Source organism: Amblyomma maculatum, chromosome 6 (genome assembly GCF_055883805.1).
Source record: "Amblyomma maculatum isolate TAMU_Amacu chromosome 6, ASM5588380v1, whole genome shotgun sequence".
Classification (NCBI taxonomy): domain Eukaryota; kingdom Metazoa; phylum Arthropoda; class Arachnida; order Ixodida; family Ixodidae; genus Amblyomma; species Amblyomma maculatum.
Window position 1 is genome coordinate 67185608 of NC_139349.1, and position 25500 is coordinate 67211107.

The 25500-nt window shown below is 44.1% G+C and overlaps 1 protein-coding gene across 1 annotated transcript in view; it reads left to right on the forward strand.

The window, feature by feature from the left end:
• Nucleotides 1–23360: 23360 nt before the first annotated feature.
• The window catches only part of LOC146185931 (uncharacterized), a 39196-nt gene continuing 37056 nt past the window's right edge, over nt 23361–25500 (forward strand). Inside the window, exon 1 of the mRNA XM_084605603.1 lies at nt 23361–23443. The gene's annotated coding sequence lies outside the window, so the exon portion shown is untranslated. The remainder of the gene's footprint in view (nt 23444–25500) is intronic.

The window sequence follows — 25500 nt, forward strand, 5'->3', positions numbered from 1 at the left end:
GGCCCTGGAGATCACAATTTCAGCGTGGAGCACGGAGGAGTTTCGCAACCGCCGTCTCAGGGCACTGAATCCTGAACTGCGCCTCTGTCTTCCCCATAAGATTGCTCATCGAGAAGCAATTTTGCTGTGCCGTTTATGGCTCGATGTTGCGTTCACCAATAAGTAGGCTTTCGGGATTGGAACAGCCGATATCCTTGACTGTGAAATTTGTGGCAGTGAAGAGACAATCGAACATCTCTTGTATGAATGCCCTGCATATGTGAGTAAGAGACAAGCTGCATTGTGCGCTGGACCGCCTCGATCCTCGTCGTTTAACGGCGGATAAGATCCTTGGTCCGTGGCCACGGCAATCGACCGCCATTAAGGCATACAGGGCACTGTTCAGTTTTCTAACAGCCCCCGGCTTGTGTGACAACTCTGACTGTGCTTCACATCCCCTTTCTCTTCCCCTCTTTAATGCCCATATTCCTTTTTCTCAGTGTAGGGTAGCCAACCGGAGGCCTTTCTGGTTTACCTACCTACAATTGAGCACTGTTTCATTAATTTCAAAGACGCAATTCTCTTTTAAGACGTGCTGCAAAGAACTCTATGAAGAAAGACTTTGTTCTAAATTCGTACAGTCTGCGGTATCTTGCTGTTACGCAATCTGATGACGAACCATGTGACATGTTTCTCCTTATTGGACTTCATAGCTTGTGGAAGACGCGCATGTTGTATCGCAACGCTGAGCCTGTTGTTCCACCTAGACGCCATTTTAGCAGAATGATGCTGCAACTGAAGGACATTAATGATGCAAATGACTTTCAACCTGATTGGTTTGCGCTGGTGACACGGTGTTTATATTTGCCTGCTTTTTAGTTGTTTTCTGTTGCGCAGCTCAGCAACGGCTGAGTTCTTTGTAAAAGGTCTGTGTACATAATTCTTTCTGTACATTACCACGTGTAATAAATACCATGTCAGCAAAAAAAAAAAAAAAAAGAAAACTTCTTTCGTGACTGAGTGGTACGAAACGCGGGCATATATTCGTTCATTTTATAAGGGGTCAAGGTGCAAATCTCAGCGTGTTTTTTTTTCTTTTTTTTTCTTCCAACGAATTACTACGTAGAAAGTCTAAATGCCAGCCGCATATAACTGCCCGCTTGTTGAAATTACTTCCTTGAAAAATACAGCGCTGTTTACTTTTTCCGAAGGGAAAATGCACGTGCAGTGAGAGTTGACAACGAACGCGATGAGAGGAGTTGTTTTTCGGCGTTCAATGTTTATTTTTTATTGCATGCAGCACACAATTATTCATTAATTATGGGCTGACAGAATTCAGTGCAGCGACCGATTATTTGGAGCAGCCTCGTCTGGAGGCTACGCGGCATTGATTGATGATGTTATTGGTTTATGGTTAATAGGGGTTAAACGTCCCAAAGCTCGCTGTTAGTCCTCCTCACAAACCACTACAGCTCGTCGTCGTCTCCTCGCGGTAAAAATATAAACGAGCGAAAATTCGGGTTTCTACACAAATGAGGCGTAAGTACAGCGTGCATGAACGTGGTGGCCGGTATAGTTAACATCACCTCGCAAGTTTTCTTTCAATATTTGTAGACACCCAATTACCAATGAGAGAAATCATTTTTGTAACTGGAGGTGACAGTTTGTGCTCAATCGTGACCTACTAAAGTTTTTTCGCCGCATCCCGAACTTACGATGGATTAAAAACTGGTGCTGTAGATTATAGAATGTATAGAATGTATATGTAGACATTTGTTACGCATCTCGTGTGTGTGGCCTACAATGTTTGTACGGTCTGTGATTTTTGCTGTAAAGAGAACAGTGGATCACAATTGCCTTATTCAAGACTGTTTTTTCTTTCCTTTACATGCTTGAAAAAGTTAATTTTTAACTACTGGCGAGTGCTACCACAAAACAAAAGGGGTGGCTAGACTTCAGGTGGTGAAGCATAAGTCCCCAAATGTGACAAGTCCACAAATACTACTTTTAAATTGTTTTATTAAAGGGCACGCTCTCAGTCTCTTGTGTGCCATTTGCCCTGACAGTTTTGTAGTAGGCCAACATTTTAGAGCTGAAGCATGGGATAAATACTGTAAACTTCAGCAGGGAACAAGCATGAAAACTGCCAAACAAACTTTGTCATACAGAGACGCATACAGACGCATACAGTCAATGACTAACAGAGCAATGTCGTCAACAATTTGCGACAAATAGCATATATAGGAGCAGAAATGATACATTGAGCTATGCAATGGTAAAGCTAATCAGACATAAAATATATAAAAAAGTGGTATAAAAACACGTTATAATAGCCGAAATATGTAGGGGAAATGACATGGTTACGTTCATAGAGAAAGATTGGTAGCGGTTTAATATAGGTAAACCAGGCAAAACGTGTAAAAGAGCACCTTTCTTTCCCAAACTTCCTGCTTTTCTTGCTAAGAATGTGTCGTCCTAAAGGACCTGATAGAAGTGGTTGCCCGTGACCAAGTGACAGAGATAATCCCTTTCTTTTTCTTAATTTCTTTCTTTATCTCTTTTTGGCACACAATTTTCTTGCTCAGGTTTCATAGGTGAAACCTGAGCAAGAAAATCTGGAGCAGTGCTTTTGCGGACATCCAAATGAAAACAACGCATAATTCAGCATATAACACACTGGACATGAGTGATAATATTATATAAAAAAATTACCCACAAATCAACAACGTTGCACAGTGAGAATGTCATAATGTAGAAGGAAAAAAAGGACAAACAATCATCTGGACGTTAAATACTTCCTTAAATGCTACCTGTATAGACAAAGGAAAATGCCAATTAGGAAGTACTCGATCTCTGATAAATCGGTGAGGCAGCGCTCACTCTGGCAGCGTGTGTTACGATGCGAGGCTACAAAACAATTTTAACTTAGGTTATGACACGTGCGCACTGTGCGGTAAATCTCTAGTGCAATAGAATATGTTTACTAGATTGTTCCAGGATCAATTCGAACGTCTGATGCAGGCATAGCCACTCTCACTGAGTATGAGCGTTTAAAGATAAAAAGATAATCACAATGAACGTGTGGCAGACAAACTTGTATGGAAGATTGATGGTCAAGTTCCGGATTACAATTGGTTATTCGTAAATGTCATAAATTTATCGGTAAAGAGAAATGGTTTATTTACAAATAACTCCTTTCTATGAAGGCGTTTTTTATGAAATATAAAGAAGTAAAATGCCGAGATTGGGGGCATATGTACTTACCTCCCAGTTACAATGGGCACGCTCCTATCTTCCATCTGCCCATGTTGCGGCGATGTTGCGACATCGTCCGGCCATGTGCGATGAAATGTTGCAGTTCCAAAATCTTTTTAGTGAATGTCAGTGAAACGAAGCTGAATAAACTGATAACACTGATGTAATCTGCCTTAGCGGCGGTCAATAGTTGGAGTGGGCTATTTAGTTAATGCCCAGCTCTTTAAAAGCAACTGTATTGAAATGCAGAACAGAACATAATGCAACGGAACTTATCTTTTTGCTTACTGAAATGGAGAAAACTGAATGAATCTACTCTCAAGCACATTGAGGGAAGATGAAACAATGGTATAGTCTGCATTGTTAACGCAATGCGATAAATACATGAGTATTCTAAAAGTAACAAATCCAATTTTTTTCTTCAGCACTGTTCGTGCCAAACATAAAATTTTATTACCTTTATTCAGGTGCCCCCTTGGTCTTTCTTTAATCTTCTGCTTGTCTGAAGAACTGTAGGTAACCTACAGTCACTTCGTCTAGCGCGAACAATTGTGGAGCAACATATAAGGATGTTGAAATTATCGACGTCCCTTATTTCTGATATAATGGCACATTGGAAATGCGACGCGCCAAACGGGACTGTTAAAGGGCAGCGCATCACTTTTCGAGAGTTCCGCGATATTCAAGGATTCAAATATATGTATAGACTTTAGTGTTTTTGCGCTAACATTCAAACTGACGACGTAATCATCCATTAACACTCGAGCTTGTCCTTACAGCGCTGTAGAGTGCGGAGAAGTTCGGTGATGACGTTGTCTTTCTTATTTTCGTTTCCTTCGCCCATATGATCCACTGACGTCTTTTCTAGTGCCAACAAAGTTTCCAGGGGCTTTGCTCTCGATAGCTTTGTGTTTGCTTCTTCAAACCAACTGTCTCTACGCGGGAAATGTACTAGTACCGTAAATGACGTCATCATAATCCCCCCTCCCGTCGCTGCGCCATGCGGAGAAGCCTGATAGCCGCCGCAATTGTAATCGACTGTTTCAACTGCTAGTACAAATATATTCAACATGCTAATACTGCAAGATATAATCATTAAACCTTTCGAAATTCATCGAAATGTAAAACCGACGCAGTTTCCTTTTATGCTCGGTATCTCCGACCACTTTTTCGGGAGGATTAAAAGCCATTTAGAGCTTTTCCTGTTTCCGAGGTCACTCCCATGTTGTTTATTGTGGGAAATCTTTTACCATTTGTATAGTGCTTCGACGCAATCCGTGTCATTTAATTTGAAGCAAGCAGGACTGGAATTCCTCGCAGCGCATCTAAACGTATTTTAAATCCTTTTACCGATTTTAACCGGGGAAGGAGGGGAATTTTAAACGCATTTAAACTATAACGAACATACTAGTATACCAAATAAAGTCAAATGCGATTTGCAACATCATGCTAAAGGAGTGCGAAATCGCGTATGCCCTACGTAGAAACTCGCGCACTCGTCTTTCTGAAAAATGTTAAAGCCTATGGTTTTAAAACAATCAGAGACTCAAGGCCGTATGAGTGTTCTTTTTCAGTTTACCCCAAAAGAATAACGCACGCAAGGAAAACTTACGAAAGGGCCCGGGAAAATAGGAATTAACTTGTAAGAAAGTAGATATGGGCAGCTAATCCAGGTGCATAACAAAGAATAGATAGAGGTGATATCTGTCCGTTCCCTATATGCCGGTCCGTCGCTACCCTTGCTCTTATCAGAGGGCATCGGCGTCTTTGCCTGCTCGCTGTCCATATACTCTATGTGCGACGAACTGGAAGGCTTGCTCGCCGTCGAAGAGCGCCTCCTTGCACCCGCTCGCCCCTCATACGAAAGAGGCGATAATCCAGCCAAAGACGACTCTTTGGGCAGCGACGCTGATCGGCTGTGAGATGGCACCTCGGCAATGGCAAATGTCGCATCGATATCATCCCTCTTGAGGCTCCTCGAGGACGTCTGCACAATGTTTCCAGCACCATCCTTCAACGTCCAGCTTACGGGGGACGCAGTACTTTTTCGGCTGGCTCTATAGCTTTAGCCGTCGACAGTTATTTGGATCTGTACATCTTGTTTATGTCGGACGCACCGTCGAGAGGGTGGGGCATTTACTGTGCGCCATGTCACCAATGAGATCCTTCAGAGCCTGGTGCACCAGTTTGGTGGCTGGCTTTGCTGTATGCTGGCGGAGATGTTCAGGCACCGCTTCTGTTGGGAAATATGCCGAAGATTTGCCACAGATTTGGTCACGGATTGCGCCTGCATGGAGCCGCACTGCTGATAGAAGCTACCGGAGCACGCACCAGCAGCCACTATGAATGCGCTGACTCGCCTTCGTTTCATGCTTGTGCATATGAAAGCAAAAACATGATGAAAGGAAATATCGGAGACTTGGAATGAGAGTAGTTAGTGATAAGGGTTGACGAAGAATACCTCAGTAAGCTGCGATTCGCTGATGACATTGTTCTGCTATGTAACTCACGGGGTGAATTGCAAATAACAAGTGATAAAGTATACAAGAACAGCAGAAAGGTAGGCCTAAAATTATTATGCAGAAGAGGGGAGCAACAGTTCATAATAGACACTTAAGCACTGAAGTGGAAAGTGAATATGTCTACTTATGGCAGATAGTAGCCGCAGATCCGGACCACGAAAGACAAATAACTCAGAGAGCAAGATTGAGATAAAGCGCATTTGGTAAGTAGTCAGAGATCATGACTATCAGCTTACCGGTATCGCTCAAGAGGAAAGCATATAGCAGGGTATCTTACAGGTATCGCCATACAAGGCTGAAACATGGAGGCTATCGAAAATGGTTCAACTTCATTCACGACTTTCGCAGAGAGTTATGGAGCGGAATATGGTAGGTGTAACGTTTAAGAAGTAAGGAGCGTGCAGAGTGGGTCAGAGAAATAACTGAAGTTACCGGCATTCTAGTCGAAATCAGTCAGAAGAAATGGGCATGTGCAGCACATGTAAAACGAAAAGAGCAGAACCAATGGTCGCTATGGTTAACAAATTAGATTCCAAGAAAAAGAAAGCACAACAGGGGGCTGCAAAAAAAATTAGGTTAGAGGATGAGGTTAACAGGTTTGCATAGGTATTCACCCTGCAGTGGGTATATCCCGGATGAGGATGATAATGATGATCATGTGCTTGTGGCCATAATCATGTTCATGCTTGTGTTCCTGTTTTTGGTCGTACTCGTACTCACGTGCGATTATATCCTTGTTTTCCTCATCAGTATGCGCGAGCAACTCCTGGTTATCGAAGCTACCCGTATGTGCGTATCGCTCTTGGTCGCCTTCGGCTGGGCCTCTCTTTCTGAGGCGAGGGCCTCATTCGAGTGCTCGCGGAACGACAATAATTTGCTCCATCTGTCAGGCTGACTTTTCGTACTAGATGATGCTCCGCGAGTGGCACTGCAACGGCCTCATCCAGGCGACGGGGCAACTGCTCAGGGTGGAAGATGTCGGCCCACAGGGCAGGTACGGCGAGCAGGGCGCTTGGGCTGAGCACCAGCCAGGGCGTCCCGAAAGCGAACTGTTGACTCAGTTCGTTGTCGTACAACACAAGCCGGGTCAACAATGAAACGCCCACCTCCGGTTCGCCACACAATGCACGCGTGGTCACACCCAGCGTGAAACCTCGACGCATGCGATAGAAAAGCGCAGCATTAGAGCGACAAATAATTTCACGGCTAATATATTCTTCAATGCGAAATTTGTGCTTCTTTTTGCAGGAATTAACGCGACAACATTAAAGACCCCGTTTTCCAGAAAATACGCTGTTTTCCGTACCCGTGTTGTGACTCCAAGATGTCCTGGACAAGCGGGACTTGGCGCATCACATGTATACTGCAGGCGTGGAAATGGTTATGACTGCTATCTAAGTTTACAGCTGATGGGGCTCCGATCTTTAGGCTAAGACGCGGCAGCGTCAGTGGCTCGTCTGCGGCTCTCCTTGTGGACCTTTGATCGTGTGCATGCACATACCAACTCGCTTATTTATATTCCCTAAATTTACCCCTTTCTTATCACACACATGCGCAAAGCATACACTCGTAACATATTCCATTATGTGCAATAACGCACATATAAAGCTCCACTTTGACCAACCCGTACGAACGGAAATATTTAATGGACCTGGCTCTGACTCGAAATTCCCGACTCGATACGAGTTCTATCCCATGCCGATATGAGCTCTGGTTTCCTGTTCCTGCTGGTACTTGGTCTCGTGGCGTCGCACAACCCGGCGACCAATCAACGCCTGATAATGTTACCTGCCGACTGCCACTTGCCAGCGTCATGCTCGTGATTTTCGCTTACAAGGTTCACCCCAAACACCATACCTCCCTCCTCCACTTTCTACCTTACTCTTCGTCGCTTCCCTCCCTACCCTAAAGGAGCATCTTGCCCCCCCCCCCCCCCCCCCCCCCTATGACTTTCCTTTTCGCCATTCTGTGGGGTGCATTCTATTCCTGCACTATCATCATGGCTTCTGCTTTCACGCTTTATAATCGGTATGTGTTATCGTCCCTCTCATCCTGATTATTCATGTGATTCTTCGTTTCATGACGCCATGATCAGAATAAAGACCCTCTATAATACTCCAATTTTAAATTATGGCTCATATGCTCTATCTTGATTCCATGCTTTCATAAACAAACTCTGGCAGAGAATTTGTTCACGACTGCATTACCGACCTATTCGAATCACTGACGTACCATCCTGATGATGTCGCAACCAGATAGCTCCTCACCCAACACTTTGCTAGAAGGTTTCAGCGATCACTTGGCCATTCATACTGACTTTTCTTGTCATATAGAAATAACAAAAAGATAAAAAGACGCTTACCCCTTAAAACAAAGATGATTACGTTGGCTTCGTGATCTCGCTGCTGTTTTCGACAACTTTACATCTGGCTTTTCACTTCGCTATCTCGAAGACAACTGGAAACCTTTCCAGTCCCAAATGTAGTGCCTAATCACCATATATGATCCGACTATCAACATAATGAAACGCCCTACTGTCCCACGGTATAACAAAACAATGACAAAAAAAAAAACAAGCATGAAGAAGTGACTATTTCGTGCAGCTAAAGCTGTCAGAATGGCCCAGAGCTGGAAGAAATACCGCACTGATTCCGCTGTGATTCCAATGGTAGCCCGAACTGGGAATAACTTCTCTAACACCTTGCCTAATATGCTGCAGGATAACCGAAGCTCTTTTGGAAAAATATGTCTCCCTACGCGTACATAATTCCCTTCACTGATAACTCCGTATTTTCTATTTCCAATTCCCAAATTCCAGATGTTCTAAATGACACATTTTGCTCCGTACTCACACAGGGACATCTCGACAACCTACCCGAAGTCAATTATATTCTCCATCATCATATGAAAAACATTATCTTTAATCCATTCGGCATTGATAAAATCATAGACGCGCTAAACAAATTATTCAGCAAGTATGTACGCATCAGTGCTAAAATCCTCAAGAACACCAAAGACCATGGTAGTGTCACGTTACATTTAATTTTTCAGCCGTCGCCTTCTTCTCGCTCATTAACACGTGACTGGAATTCCGGGAAGGTCATTGTCTCCTAGAAAGGTAACTGGTCTTCACCACTGAACAATAGGCCAATCTCATTAGCTAGTGTTTGCTGTAAAATCATGAAGCATAAATATATTCACACACTGACCAGGTTTTGTCATCAAGCAACTTCTTTCTCCCTATCCAGAATGGCTTCTGTAAAGGGCGTTCCGCTGACGCGCGCAGTTGTCCATGCTTTGATCGCAGCATTGCCACAAATCCTATTAGCCTAAACTTCTAGAAAGCATTTGGTAAATCCCTTATAGACAGCTAGCACTTAAACTATCACGCCTAAATCTGCACCTCTCAGTTCTGGATTGGATTTCAGCTTTCCATAATGGATTACTATCAATTTGTTCATGTTAATTACCACTAGTCATCCCTCTCCTGTCTTATCTGGCTTTCCCAAATGTACTATTTCAGACCTCTTCTATTTCTTATCTATATATATTATTTAGCCTTTAACATCAGGTCCAATGTACGAATTTTGCAGATGATTGTGTTATTTAAAAATTTAAAAATAACCAATCCGACTGATATCAACATCCTTCAAGAAGACCATCTCCTAATCGAAGAATGGTGCAGGACTTGGCTTATGTCACTGAATAGAACGAAACTTTCACTTCTTTTCATCGCCAGCGTAACCACTGAGGTAACATGAACACAACTACCACGATTCTTTTAATATCTGTTGATATATACAAGTATCTTGGTATTCCCTTCAAGGGGATCAGAGCCTCAGTACACTCTTAGCAGGGACAGGCTAGTCAGCTACAAAGAGATTACAGAGCACTATCGACTAAACAGGTTAGAATACCCACCGGCAGATAGGACACTAAATAAGATCCAAGAAAGCATTTGGAGGCGCTTACAAAAAAGGACTTTTCCGAACCCAGCTACTTTAAGTCAGTGGTACCCGGAGCAATTCTCAGATAGGTGCAAAATATGTCAGGATAAGGCGGATCTGGTACATATGATATGGACGTGTCCAGAAATAAAAAAATATAAATGAACAGACAAAGGTGGAAGAATTTTGGGAGACTCTGCTGTTGAGCTCACATCCTGAGACTCAGCTATGTGTAATCCGACTGGCCGAACACGCCGCCCGGGTCCAAGGACTCCAGGCCGTCGTGTAGGCGAGTAGGTTTCCCTGTATCTGTTGGAAATTAAAGTTTTTCCACCACCACCACCACCCTTCAAGGGGCACTGTCCAGGGTATGGCCTTTAAACAAAGAAGCCCAATGCATCCATGAGATATAGGAAATAGTTTCTGCAAATTACTACAGGGATGTGAGTGCCGGAAAGCAGAAAAAAAATACAGATCAAAGCTCTCTCATGCCCATTCCGAAAGCCAGGTTCCTCGCTTTCTACTCTGGCCGGCAATCCTCCTCTGTGACTTCAAAAGCCTAGACGCCATGCACTGGTTCGTCTCTCTGACTGACGGTGAAGGATGGGCGGATACCCCTCATAGTGTGAGGATTAACCGCTTGTTGCGCGCTTCTCTTGCCCGTTTTGTTGCCGTCCACGTGGAGTTTCTGCTCCGAGACCGTTCTGTGCGCTGCGCCGTTCTTAAAGCCTTCCTAATGACACCACGCCTACCGTCAAACGCGGAGGAGGATGAGGAGGAACTTGGTTTGCAGAGGCTTGATGACCAGGCAGGGTACTGAAAAACCTCTGAGATGGAATGGAAGGAGGGAAAGACGAGAATCGGTTAATTGCAGTGACTATACCTCCACTATCATTTACTAATATTAAAAAAAAAATGTGGCCGTGCGTTCCGGGAAAGAAGCCTCAGAATAAGTGGGGAAGAAAATATTTTCGACTTGAGAGTGGACAGTGGTCTTTTATATAAACGCTACCTGGTCCCGTCATACACATCATGTTACTAATTCATCAAATGAAGTTCTAGGTTAATCACGGCGTAACCTTTCATTAGCCTCCCGTTCCATAAAGCACCTTGCTTACTTATCACTTATTTGTCCAAAACTTGAGTTTACATGTGCCGCGTACGATCCCTTTTGTGTTCTCCTTATCACCATGCTCGAATCTGTCCAGAACATGCGACAATAATTTGTTCCCACTACTCTGGTCACTCTAGCGTTACTGCACTAAAATCTCAGCCACTTCTTCACACACAAGCTTGTCATCGCAAACTATCCTATCTTTACGTGTATCGTAAACTTTATCCCACCTTCAACCACGATACTCCCCTTGTCGCGTGCGCTCATCGAATATCTCGCAACACCCCCCCCCCCCCCCTCCCTAGTGCCGGCTACCCTGAACAATATCGCACTGTAACATATCAGCAGCCTTTTTTCATCCGAACGACTGGAATGCCTTCCGTCGAAATGGCAACCATAATCAATCAGTTTCACTTCAAATCTACCATCGAAAAACATCTATATCTGTATTAAAATCATTTTTTTAAGCCACCCTTCAAATAATGTCCCTTGTGGACCTTTGAAGAGCGATAAATAATATTTTTGTCTCCCTGGTCCCGGTATTTATGTACTGCATCCCTCGCAAACCAAAGTTGGACTACACACCCTCTGTTACTTGCAGCACGTACATACAATCCTAGATATTTCTCAGAAACTGAATTCTATTCAGCGGAAAAAATGAGTGAAAAGTCCCCAGGCTTTTCGCCTATTCACGGACAGAAGCAACAACTGGGATATAATAGGTGGTCGTAGCAGTGAAATGAAAGCGCATTTGCAGCACAGACAGAAAGCTGTACTTAGTGAGATCACATTTTTTTTATTTTCTGTAAAATGCGCTCGCGTGTTGAGATGCAAGCTGCAGAGCAGACGTCATGCGAATAAAAACCGTTCATTAGGCGTGGATGGTACCTTTTGAGGTGTGGTGAGGATAATTCAACTTGTGAAACTTAGTGCTAAGACAAGAATATTGAAACTTGGCTGTGCGTTTTATGAATGAGCTGGCGTCAAGCGCACCGAGATTTATTGAGAACTAATGAGCATATTTTAAGTAAAAAACGATTAGAAATTGTAAAGCGACACATTTGAAAAGGTAATAATAGGTAGTTTTACCGGAATGGAAAGGTGCAGTGTCTGTCACTTTGAAGGCTTGAAGGTTTATTAAAACGAAATACAAATCAATCATAAGTGCATAAAAAAGTTTGTACAGTAGGAGGTCCTGAAGTAAGACTGTCTGGGGGACCTCCCATCAGGAATACATGAGTATAAATACACAAGTGTGGCAGAGGATCTAGAAAAAGATATAATCAAATTGAAACCTATTATTAAAATTTCGGCAATGAATAAGTTACACAATAGTAAGCGGGCGTAAGTTTTCAGACAATAAAACGAAAAAGAAAAAGCAAGCAAAGGCATACATCAGGCAAAGCTCAAGAACATTACGAAGAACGTTATAAAAAACATTATGAAAGCTATATTTAAAAAAAAAAAAGACCTGTTGCCACCAGAAGAACCAAAATTCACAGAAATATTCTTTATTATACGCAGTATTCACTGCACTATAATAATTGCGCAAGTCCGCATCTGTTATGTGCAAAAAACTTTTTTTCAGCCTTGACATTCGGTTTATCACTACTCCCCCCCCCCCCCCCTCCCCAATGTTATAAATATATAATAAAACGAAACGTTTGAGCGCATCCTGATTCATTTAGTTCAGTAGATGCAGCAAGCATACGTTTAAGTGTTCTGAGTGTTTAATTTTATTATTATAACGGTTAATTAAAAATGTCCTTAATAGGCAACAAAGGAGCTTTATTCAGAAATTGCATTAGAATTGTTCTTTTTTGATGACACTTAACCGCACCTTGGGCTTATTATATGCCTTCATATCGCTCACATATTTTAAAGTACTCTTTTTGCTTATTTTCTTGGGATTTCCTTGTTTCTTTTTTATTTTGCCGAGGCCCAGAAGTATTCTGTGGTTACGCGAGCATTGTTAATCCGATTTAGCTCCACAGTGCCGAGCACTCCCAGCGTTTTACCGAGCGCCTTAAGTCTTCCTTGTCTTATTTCCATCATTGTAGTAGCCAACTTCATTGTACACGTCATTGGGTAGCAAGAATTGGTAGAATAAGCCCAAAATTGTAAAGCTGGCGTGCAGTGGATATATGCGTACAAAGGTATCATGAAAGCGGCATGTAACGCTCGCTAAAAAAGCTCGGGAAGCCTGGTTTGAAGCGGTTGAAAGGTCGTCTGCCAACAAAATTAAGATCTAGGCAAAAGGAGAAACTAACCTATCAATGTCTGAACAAAAATTATAACAGTTTTATATAAAAATCGCCTTAAAGGATACAAACTATACTGTGAAGCAAACCTCGTTTATAAAGGGGTGGGTATGTTTGGTGGCAATTTTAAACCATGTGTGTTGCTCATTTCAGCCCATAATTTCAAAGACATGTTAAGATGTCGTATTATTTTTAATGACAGAATTGAAATGTCAAACCTTTTGCAGATTTTACCTGCCATCCTCCCTTAAGTAAATGTTGTTAAGCCGTGCTATTCACGTTGAAGCTAACCTCTTGCATGGTTCCGCCAAGTTCGCAAGTTCCCGTTGTATTCAGGGCCAGCGCGCAAGCCGGAAGAAAGCGCACGTTGCCGCCCCTCAAGTACGGCCGTGCCTGGACATCACATAAAATAAGCAGTAAAATATTGGTTAATTCCTTCCCCACAACATATGGGGTGACCTGGATCATTTCATTAAAAGACGACGTCTTCACTCAGGACGTAAAATGTGGTAAAAGTGGCGCTGTGTGGTTAAATACGGGCAAATAATGATTCCTCGTTCCTCACCTTCCTGTGTAATGCAGCCATAAGCTCTCGTTAATTATTAATTTGATATTTCCTGCATGATACGCTTTTTTTTTTACGTCGTTTGTATGCTGCTGATATCGGCTGCACCGTTTTTCTCTTATTCTGATAATTCTTAATTACCCGAAGTTTTTTACTCTCATGTACCTTGTGCAAGGTCATATTTTATAAAGTGCTTGAAAGTAAATAATGAATGCGAAATATAATAGCCTTGAAAAGCTTGATTTCTATAGAGTCAGCAGCTGATCGTGTGCAATCAGAAAATTTGATGTTTCACCATGCAGTACTGCACCGCTTGCAGGCGGGGTAATTCAATGGAATTTATAACACATGTCAAATGCGCTTCATTGGATGTGGTATAAGAGCAGGCAGATATTTGATTGCAATGTTTCTGGGATAAAAAAAAAAAAAACACGGTAGAAAGGTCAGCCGAATTGAAAGGCATGTACTGGAATACATTTCTCCTATTGCATAGGAACATCTAGCCGACAGCTGCATTGCTGGAAGTTTTGCTACGACATATGCGACCAACGAGGTTGCTACGGGCTACAAACTTTACAAAACACCAAACAATAAAAGCTAGCACGCTGAGATTGACCCAGTTTTTTAAGTTTTAATTCTCTTTTCAACAAAACAAAAAATAAAAGGAAATATTTTTCTGTCATGTTGTTCACTGCAAGCGTGGCCTCATCATAACCAAATGGCAATGCGTACGCATTCATCTTCATCTGCATGCGTGGAGCCATTAATAAAGGTGCGATTATGTTGTGAAATGGTGATATTATTTTGTTTTCTTGTGTTATCAGTAACACTCTCGTTTGGCAAAAGAACTGCCGTGCATGCACGTATTCTGTGCGCGTAGTGTATGTGTTTCAGCGTGCGTGACGGGATTACGCGTGCATGCACGTGTGCTTGTGTGTGAGCGTTTGCAGCACCACGAACATTCTGAATGGCGCTGGCGTTTGTGTGTGTTTTGAGAGAGAGAGAGAGTCAGAAAAAAAGATAGAGATCCGTTTCACCATCGTCCGGTACCCATCGGTGTATCCACCGGTAAAACTCCGCCATCCACATGCGAGCATACACCCGCTACTCATCTATCTCTTCCCACCACTCGCATCACAGCAACCACCTCAGCCCTCCCAAAGGACAAATTCTCTCTTTACCTACACCCTCCTGAGGCTGCCACCTATGAGCAGCGGAAGAAAAACACTAAGATTAAATCCAGTTTCAAGACGTCATGGGCGGCGATACCTGTAAGAGCGAAAACGAAAAAGCTGAATGTGAGATTCGTACTGCCAACCAAGATTTGACGCGTCACGTGATAGCAGTGCATGCCATTTTGTTTAGTTTATTGTTGCAGGAATAATAGCGGCGTTCCGCAATATAGCCGATCAATTTGTGTGTAACTCTGGGAAGCTATCACCCTCCTCCGGTAAAATCCAGCTGTATTCCAACGCTTTCCTTTAAGCTATATACCATCACATCAAACCCGATTCACCTGGAAAACTCACGATCACTATCCGGAGGCACACTCTTCTTCCTCTTCCAATCTCGGCATACCAGAAAACATCCGCAGTCATGATGGAGGATGATAGAGGGTGGAACTGGGCGAATGAGGGAGCAGGCAGCCCATTTTCCAGGCAGAGGAGCTTGGTACAGGCAGGTGGATTGGGTAGAGAGTGTCATTGGTGGATGAAGAAGGCTTCGCTCTCTATGGCTTCACATGCAAAAGGATGCGAAATTGGATGAGTTAGAGTGGTCGGAAACGTTGACGAAAATAATTTGGAAATAATGTTGCAAAAGTAATGAAAATAAGAAGAGCACTTAGCTGGTTGTTTTTGTCGCCTTTCTTTTCCTGTTCTCATTTGCGCTACTTTTCCAGTGTGCTTCACGTACACTGTGTTCTGAAAGCTTGTAAACCGCCGCGATTCTTTCTTCCACTGTGAACGAGGCAACTCATAACTGTGTGCACATCATATGCAATCTCAATTTTATTTCGCGTCGCGAAAACCGGTAAGCGATTTGCTCACCCACTCTCGTGGCTATACCCAACGAATAAAGAAGCGATACCTAGCTAGCTGGCTCCGCTTCTTGCCTACATATGGCCCGCCATCGTAGGAGTGATAGTACAACGTTCCTTGAGAGGGACGAAAGTTAGGCCGTGCGCCGGCAGGTGTAAGAGAACGCAATGTTGCCCTGCTTTTCGACATCTCACAAAATTATAGTACCGAGACAACTTCTTTTTCTGGAATGGTATGTCTCAGCTCAGCACGACTCAGGAAATTTATAAAGGTAATGACTGGTCATGATGTAAATACGTGGGCGCAAATTGAACGAGGCGTGTCCTGTATCTTCTTTTTCTTTGCGACTCGTTCAGTTTGCTCCTACATATTTATATCATGAACAGCCTCCAATTAGCCCGATGTTTCATCCTATTTTACTAGCTGGTACCGGGATGGTAATGACCGACAACGTGTAGGCCTAACGACCACATTTGTAGAATTTGTCCCATTTAAGAAGCAGCCCTTGCATTTAAGAGCAGATTATGCATTTCATTAAGAGCGGAGAACGACAGCAATAAAAAAAAAAAATCTGGTTCACAATTTACATATCAGAGAAGTGCTGCAGTCGTTTCGTACCTTTGCCCTTAAGGTCGGCCTCAAGGGACAAAATATCACTTCAAACTTCTCGCGAAGAAAAATCAAGCGCATGAGCGCTGCTGCGACATCATCTCGCAATCTTCAAGCAGCGCGGATACCGCTGGCGCCTTCCCAGTCAGGGAAGCGCTGTCGTCACATAGAGTGCCGCTACCAGGGTTTGCGCGTAGAGGCTACTCGCCTTGGCTGCTGGACGTAAAGAAACGGCTACAACAGTATATAAAACGTAAAGATGAGAAAAAGAGCAATGCAGGCTACGCCACCGTAAATTGTACATTTGAGTAGCATCCGGCCAATGCAGTGCTCCAGTAGGCACTATACGTTCTTGGCTTTTGTCACAAGAGATTGTTATTATTTTCGTCGTAAGCTTTTTCTTCCCCTTAGCCTGAGAGGGAATCATTTCATTGGAGCTCTGCACCTGGCATGGTTCTTAAAGTTGACCGTGCACACCACCGCGCAAGCAAGGAGGACGAAACATATATCGACCAGCCACGACAATGTAGATCGTCGGTTCATTTACTAGGATTGGAATATCGTAAACCGACGGGCGAAGAGTAATTTTAAGAATTGATAATTGATCTACATTACAACGAGTGAGTTTTCTTCCATAGCAGGAAGGAAAAAAACTTGGATTGATTTCACTTAAAAAGCCACCGTGCTGCGCTCGGCGTCAGTATCTTCTTCGAACGGCGCCTCCGCACCAGGAGGACATATGTTAGCCTCGATCCAAGGTTTGACTACGCTTCTTCAAAAACGTGACAATTTATAACATGTGAAACGCTTCTTCGATATCTGCAAAAATGTGCTTGCCGCAGAACGGATGCGTGTTATTAATGCCAGAAGTTCAACGTTCCGGCGAGTCCGCCTGTCCAATTAAATATAAGTACTTGTGGGTAAAAGCCACGTCTAAATGCAGTCTGAGCAAGAAGCATGCATGATAGCACGGAATTTCGCGTAGAACAGGAAATGTCATTGGCGGGTCTAGCCCTTTGAGATAGATATGTCGGGCGTCTGTTTTAGCCCAGCAAATCGCCATCGCACTCGCTCAAAAAGAGCGCAATGGGGGTCCGGCGTAGAAAAAGGAGCAACTGTTCGGAGGCTACTGCTGAGAGGACCCTTTGCTTTAGCATCCGCCTGCTCATGTCCACCTAGCCAGCAGTGTGCAGGGATCCGATGAAACGTTATTCTGCGGCCCTGGACACGAGTACGTAATAGGAGCTTCAGTGCCAGAGACTAGTAGGCGGTAGAGTAGAACGCCAAAATTCGTAGCGCGGAGTTTCAATTTGTGAGTATAATTTCCTTGCATCGATTTGCCACAAAAGTGGCTAATCACTTGCCGAAGGTGCACAAGCCCCGCTGCGAGCGATGTAGCATTATTACCTAAAATATACTGACTAGTATTCTGGCTGGGTATCACCTCAACTTCTGTTGATGCTTGTGGTGACACAGATCCTACAGTCCACACGTAAATATATTTCTGATATTCCGATCAGGTGTACGCCAGACCAAGCTGCTTGAGTCCAATCGTCGGTACCATTGATTTCTTTAGTATATCCAGAACACCCAGGCATTCTGAACACTGAGCATTACATATATGGTGGTCGAGCGGAATGATATGGGAGCTGCAGGGCCTCAGCGAAAAGCACTTGAAAAAAGGGGGCACTTTGGACCGCTCAACTGCGATGGGGCGAAAACATCTGTCGCGCTGTAGCCCGAAGCCCTCCACTACGGCACCTATTTCTCTCTTCGTTCACTCCCATCTTCCTCTTCTTCCTTACGGCACAGTTAAGGTGTTCGCTGAGAATTGTGATATGTAATGCACCTCTTCTTTCCTGTAAATAAATTTGAAACGCCGCTGATGCCTGCTCTACTGCGTCTGCTCCTGTATGCTGTGTAGTGCGGCGTTCGAGGAAGCGCAAATGAAAGGCGCAGCACGGACGCCTGGATCGAGTGCCGGTGAGAGTCGCCTGGTGACGTAATGACCGGTCCTTTACGCCATGGTCGTATGTGACGTCATTGTGACGTCAGTTCCGGTTATTAGACTACCGGAGACGACTTCCGGTGGATGTGATGTCACACCGTTCCCGAGGCTTATCGATTCCCGCGTCATTTCGACGGAACTTTGATATTTTTTGATTATCATTAATTGAACAATTACTCTACAGCCATCAAATTTGGCTTTTAGGTTAATTTTTCCTCCTCTATTTGATGCAGCAATCTTTCTCTCCTATCTTTATTAGTTCCCACTTAACTAAAGCGTTACGGACAGACGGACGGACATGATCGTGGCCCCGAGCATGAGCCATTAAAGGCTTTCTCAAAATGCCCTCTGGCCGTCCATCCAAGACCTACATCAGTGGATGAGGACGACGTTGTGTAAATTTACGCAAATAGACACGAAGTGGTTCGTGTCAGAAGTATATCGATATTTTGGCGGGCACGTATGACTCTTCAATCACGCATTTGTTAAAGCGCGACGTGGCAATGCAAGACACATCTGGAGCGCTCGCTCTTTTATGCTCTCTAAAGTCCTCAAGCACGCAAAAATGCTCATATTAGAGAGTACTGGGAGAATGTGCCAGATGTCACCTGTGAACACTCTTGTAAAATCGCAATGATGAGCTATAAGTGGGACCTAATTTGATGCTTGCTATAAAGTAAAGAACATAGCGAAAATTGGTAAGCCCTTTTTTCAGCGTGTTGGTATGCTTCGACCACGGCAGTCTGTGGTCAATAATTAAAAAAAAAATTCGAGATCCCTGCAGAATCTGCACTGGAGAAATGCGAAAGCCCGAGAGTTGCTGCTGCACACGGGTCATCGCTCGCCCCTTCTATAGCTTTTACCGGCAAGGCCAGGGCATGTGCCGCACACTGATAATTTTCATTCTTTTGCTCGCGTTCGTTTCAGTGCTCCTGCAAGTGTGGCATTGGTGGTAATGCGTCGCTCCTGTCTCGTGACGTTCTCACAGCCAAGTGGCTTTCTCATGCAACTTGGCTGTCACGAGACTTTGTCTTGTGATATTCTCATATGACATTTTCCTGAAACTTGACTGTCACGTGACCTTGTCACATGATACTCTCATACTGACATGACGCACCCAATGATCATTAGGTTGGTTCGGTTTGCTTTCTGGGGCTTAACGTCCCAAAGCGACTCCGGCTATAAGAGACGCCGTAGTGGAGGACTCCGGAAATTTCGACCATCTGGAGTTCTTAAGCGTGCACTGACACCGCACAGCACACGGGCACCTTGCTTTTCGCCTCCATCGAAAAGCGGCCAGCGAGGCCGGGATTCGATCCTGCATCCTTGCGAACAGTAGTCTAGCGCCGTAACCACTGCGCCCCCCCCCCCCCCCCCCCGCGGCGGGTACAATCAATTATCATTATTTAGTATCATTAATTACGTCATAACTCTTCATGACTAATTTCCATGACTGAATTTAATAATCACTCCCCCCTTTATGTACTTCACCACACTTCAAATCATGAATAGAGGCGTCACCAACTGAGGACGTCACATCCGACGACACATTTTGCTATGCTGCCGGTGCCAATATAGACTAGCAAAGGCTTTCGCCCTAAAATACCAAGAATCTGTGATTGGAGACTTACGTATCACAACTCCATGAATAGTTACGGGGTAGCGGCTGACACATTTGACACATTGAATTGGAAAGCTTAGCAAATCTGTATAGCTATCCATACATCTCCCCGCCGCTATGGTGCAGTGGTTAGGGTGCTCGACTGCTGTGGTCAAGGGTGCGGGACCGAATTCCGGCCACAGCAGCCACTTTTCGCAGAGAAAAGCTAGTTGCCCGTGTGCTGTACCGTGTCAGTGCAGATTAAAAAACCCCAGGTGGTCGAAATTTCCGGATCCTTTATCTATGGCGTCTCTCATAGCTTGAGGGAGCGGTACTCCCTCCTCGGAACGCCGTGCGAAGACTTCGCAGCAACGCACCGCATTTGAATTTCTCCTCGAGAATTTCGCAGTGAAAGTTCGCCCCTTGGAGGTCGGCCTTGAGGCCGACGAACAAATGCAGCTCTTCTCGGATATGTAAATGTTGAACCAGATTTATTTTGCATTGCTGCTATTCTTTTGCCAGCTTAATAAAATGCATCATCTCTCTTAATTGTAGGAACAGCTTCTTCAAATGTGCAAGCTCTACATACGTGGGCGTCAGGACTACACGTGTCGGTCATTATCATCCCAGCATTAGTTACGACCCTTATTATTTTTAATGTAGCAGTTTGTTTATTCTGGCGCTCGAAGAGATCGAGCTGCTCAGGCGGATCTAGCAGCGAAGTGTAAGGCGAAGCCAGTAGCAAGCAAGCGACGACCTTCTTCGTCTTCAGATGCAGCATAGCGCCGGCGCAACGTCGATTTGCACACTGCAGTTTCCCCCATTAGAAGATCCCTCTTGGCGGCTTTAGACACGAAAGGACATACGGGTTGCAGTAAGTCTTCAAACGGTTAACGGGCTCAGATTCGCGGCCACGGTGATGGGAGTCCGCACTCAAGAATGTCATTGACAGGAAATGGTTGCTAAATGACCTTATAGGGACCTTGACGCCACGCAAGCAGTTTCTTTAAAATGAATGGAGTTCTGGGGGATGCACAAGCTACATCAGGGAGTCGGGTGTATCATGAAGAAGCCTCGCCGGTGTCACGGCGATATTTTCTTGCCGCTGGTCTTGCGTTATGAAACGAGACAAAAATGTGCAAACTCATAATGTTTTACTTTTTTAGTTCAAAACCCAAAAACGTCGTAGAGGAGCCTTTCTTGCCATTTTAGCTAAGCGGTCAGCAAAACTAAGAAACCGTGAAACATCACAACTATAAATATTCGTCAATTATAAAAAGGTTCCGTTTGTCTATTTTGCCACGATCCACGGGGAAAAACGAGACATAAGGTGGGGCAATACGAGGCATTATATTAAAACCAATAAAAATCAGTTTTTGCGCTTGGACTCCTTAAATTACAATCTATGAGGCTCTGCACACTCTTCGTGAGCCCACTCGTCACACATGGTGCATTGAATCCAAACAGAGCGAGGAGTTGTGTTACTTCATAATTCTTTGCACACGGGTCACTTCCAGCAACAGTTGTTGCTTGTTGATCGCTTCGCAGAACGTTTTCCTTTCAGTGCAATATCCTGCTATTGACTACTGTAATATAAGTGCGCAAAAAAAAAAAAAAAAAACGTGACAAAGAGGAGAAGTGGACAACGACTTTGTCACGCTGTTGTTGGCTTTTGTTGCGCACTTATATTACAGTCCATCATGGTTCACCAACTCGCCCAATCAGCCGTTCTTTTACAGTAGATTGACTACTGGCACTTTTTCGTTTTATTTCCCGTTTTGTTTTCTTGGGGCCATACCTTTTAGTTTTCTTCACAGAAGTCATAAACAAGTTCCGAGGGATTTCTCCATACACAAAATATGCTCCAGAAGCTCTTCTTGCTTCGAGGAAAGAATTCGTCTTTGTGATCCAAGCAGCTTCTAGCAAAGCACTAATGGATCATGCGTCTCCAGTAATTTTGCTCGCCTTTGAAGGGCATCCATAGGCACAGAGAAGCTCTCGCTGCAGCGCGAATAGAATGTTTTCGCTGGCACACACCTTCTTCATATTGGCCTCGCTCCATGCAGCCCTCGTCGCCTTTTGTTTGTACGTACGGGCCATTCTAGAAAACAAGACAAAACATCAGAGCTCAAGAATGCACTTTGCGCGAGCAGAGACTAATTGCTTCCACAGAACGACAAATTGTCGCGTTTTGCCGCTTCCATAGGCTCCTACTCAATCAAATTTACAGTTATGAAGATTACCACATGTGGAATTGTAGGTACAGAGAATAAAACAGCGGAAAAGATGCGTTCGGAAGGAGAAGTACACAGGACGAAGCTGGAACTGTAAGTATTTCCACAGCTAGCCAAAGAGATGCAGTAACAGCAAGAATACGTACTTTGTCACGGTAGTTCACGGCTACGCTGCTGCAGAGGCCCGAAGAAACGGGATGTCTGAATTTCGCATCTTTTTTTGGCAGAGCCACTCCACAAAAGTCCCTCGAGAATTTTTTTGCGGATGTGGGCAACGCAAGATTCCCACCTTTTTTAGCGCACATTTAGTGGAAACTTAGCGGCACTTAATGGCGGTTTAAGAAACCTACTTCATCTCAAAGATTTTACGCCAGATTTCGCTAGAGGAGACATGTCTCATTTCGCTCCACGTCTCATTTTACCCCGCCCTACCCAGGCGAGCGCGCTAGATGACGGCATTATTCTATATTACGCACCGCATTCTTCTATATAAAACATATTTTCCGTTCTCCGTCATTGGGTTCTTCGCACGAATACCTACTCCACGGCTGTGACAGGATAGATTAAGTATGCACAAAAACTAGGGTTTACAATAGCTTCAGCCTTTCCTTTGCCTAGAAGTCTATTCTGTCATTTTCCTTTTCATTGATCTCCATATATATTCTGGCTAAACATCCATCGTCAGTTTGTGCCGTGTTTGAAGAGGACTCATTCATGCACCAACAGAGCTGGATACTAAAACATCTTCAATTCCATCTTCACTATCCCAGACAGCTTTACACTTCTTAGTAGTTCACTGTGTCCAAGAGAATATTGAACGGTGCTAAGCATACAGAACAATCCTCATGACTGTAGCAGGTTCAATGTGAATTTTGTCTACAAAACATGTTTAATAGACATAAATCAAAATGATATATGTACCAGAATCAAAGCTAAAGCTAGTCCATGCGGGCAATAAGGATCATGTTTGAAAAATAGCTCATTCAGGACAATGCAAATCTAGCCTAATTAACATCTAAAAAACCTAAAGTTCGTAAATTTTGAGCGCCAAACTCTCCTGAGAAAAAGGTCGGTAAGACAACCACTAAGGTTATATTTTGGCTTTTGGATTTATCCTCATACATTATCGCAACCGAGTTTCAAAATGATAAGGTGAAGAATAATGTCTAACGCAGTTTGCATCTGTGCGACCTTAATGAACGACATAAGAGGGACACCGCCTTTGCTACTGTGATCATTAGGAGGCCTTTCAAGACATCGCCCGTCGGCTGCTTCCAAACACTGCCCGCTGGTCTACAGAAATTTCTGAAGTAAGTACCGAATTAGGCTTTCCGAATCCGTCAGGCTACACCAGCTCCTCAACACCTCAAACTTTCTGCCAATCAATCAATAAACAACGAATATTCGCGGAATGCAGCTTCGGGATTTTTTTTTTATGTTTTTCTCGCAAAAGATGTGGGGAAGCCGGAGAGAACCACACTACGAAAGTGTTCCCAAATTTAAAAGATTGAAACAAGTTTTTTCCATTGCAAACTATAAATTCACAGTGAAACCATCTTTTAAGTATGCTGTATATTGGACATCTCCTCCCCTCCCGCCCCCCCCCCCCCCCCTCTTCCGGCATTCCGGCATCTCTTAACAAAATTTATTGCACCAACTTGCACTCATGGTGTATTTTTCGCCAAACGAAGAATGAAAGATCTTTGTGCGGATGAAGTGCACAAGTAATGGGCGGGTCAAGTGCCATATGAACGTTAGGCGACGCCGTGTTCAGTTTCAGCCTCTTTGGTAAAGAAACAGGTAGAAGCTATTTTACAGACTGTTCATGATTTTTAGCTTCTGCATTTGACATTAGTATGCACAGCAGCGCTTTCTGTGAAAAATAAACAGGTGAAGATAATATCTTTAATGGGGGCATTAAACGCTCAGACCGTTGAGCATTGTTCAGTGTCGACTCTCAAGGCTGCAGTTTATTTAATGAAGATTAGTTACTTCAAGAACAAAGTCCTATTAACTTTTGTACTGCACAAAACCTTATATTTTGTTCAACGTTGAAAAAGTTTCGGCTGCTGGGGTGATAAGAAGCAGCCTTTCTCTTCCAGCGATCGTAAGTGATACGAAAGCAGTGTGCGCCTTATATTAGGGTTGCGGCCTCAAAGTAATAACCAAGTACTCTTGTGCACCAATCAGAAACATTCCAGTGTCTTCTTTTTTCTAATCTCTCATTGCCATGCTACAATCAGAAGCTTTTTGAACAAATGAAGCCTGAAACACGTGGTTTATTATATGAGGCTGATTTCTCATCAGTTTTATTTATTTGTGCCGATACAACACTTGCTTTTGATGCGAAAGTATTATACGTCCTATCTACATGCGAAGCAAAACAGAGAGACGTCATCAAGCGGTTGTATGACACACACAGCAAGCCGGTCATCCACGATGCAGCGCTTTATGCATCCAGACTGGTCCACGACCGAGGCCACCACCGATTCAGACAATCCTATGTCCGAGTTTATTTTAAGAGAGGAGGTCAAGGTGAAAAAGAAGCGTGATACTTTCAGGCGGTCCAGCGCATGATCGACATGAGGCAGCGGGTACACATCCAGATGAGTAATAGCGTTAAGCTAACGATAGTCAACGCAGAATCGCATTTTCCCATATTTTTTTATTACTAGGACGACAGGGAGGGCCAGGGACTGCACGAAGGGGAGGTGATGCCTTAATCCAGCATATCAGCCACGTGCTGCTGGTTTAACCGCCGTTCGGCGGGGGCTACACGACGGGGTTGGTGGGGAAGGGGCCCATGGTCTTTAGTGTCGATCCGATGTTGATTGAGCCCATGAAGTGCACCCAAGTTCGTTGGCATGGACAGCAAGACACCCACGCTGTTCCTGCTGCAAGGCCGTAAGTGAGGCAGGCTCCGTGGCGGTCAGGTTGGGGTCGAAAGTGAAAGACTCCCACGGCAGTGCTGTCTGTGTTGTGGGATGTTGAGCATAACCCTCAGGTTGGAGAGATGCGATCGCCAGGTCAGGACTCAGAACCGACGTTGTACCCAGTGGTGATCCGTTAAGTCAGCACGAGAGGTTGGGTCTCTCCTTTGACCACAGAGAGCAGGCTCCGAGGTCAGGAAATCTCGAGATTTAGAGACGAATACCGGATGGGTTCGAAAATCACGTGCGTTGTAACCGTGCTGTCCAGCCCACCGCGCACCCAACAAGCTGTATCCACTATCACAAACATTCAAACCGTGGTTTCGATGGTTATGGTTCTGAAATGCCTCGTAAAGCATGGCAGTATACGCCCGATATTCAAAGGACGCACACTGAATAGAACACCAGCAGAAAGAACGCCGATTTTCTGAAACACT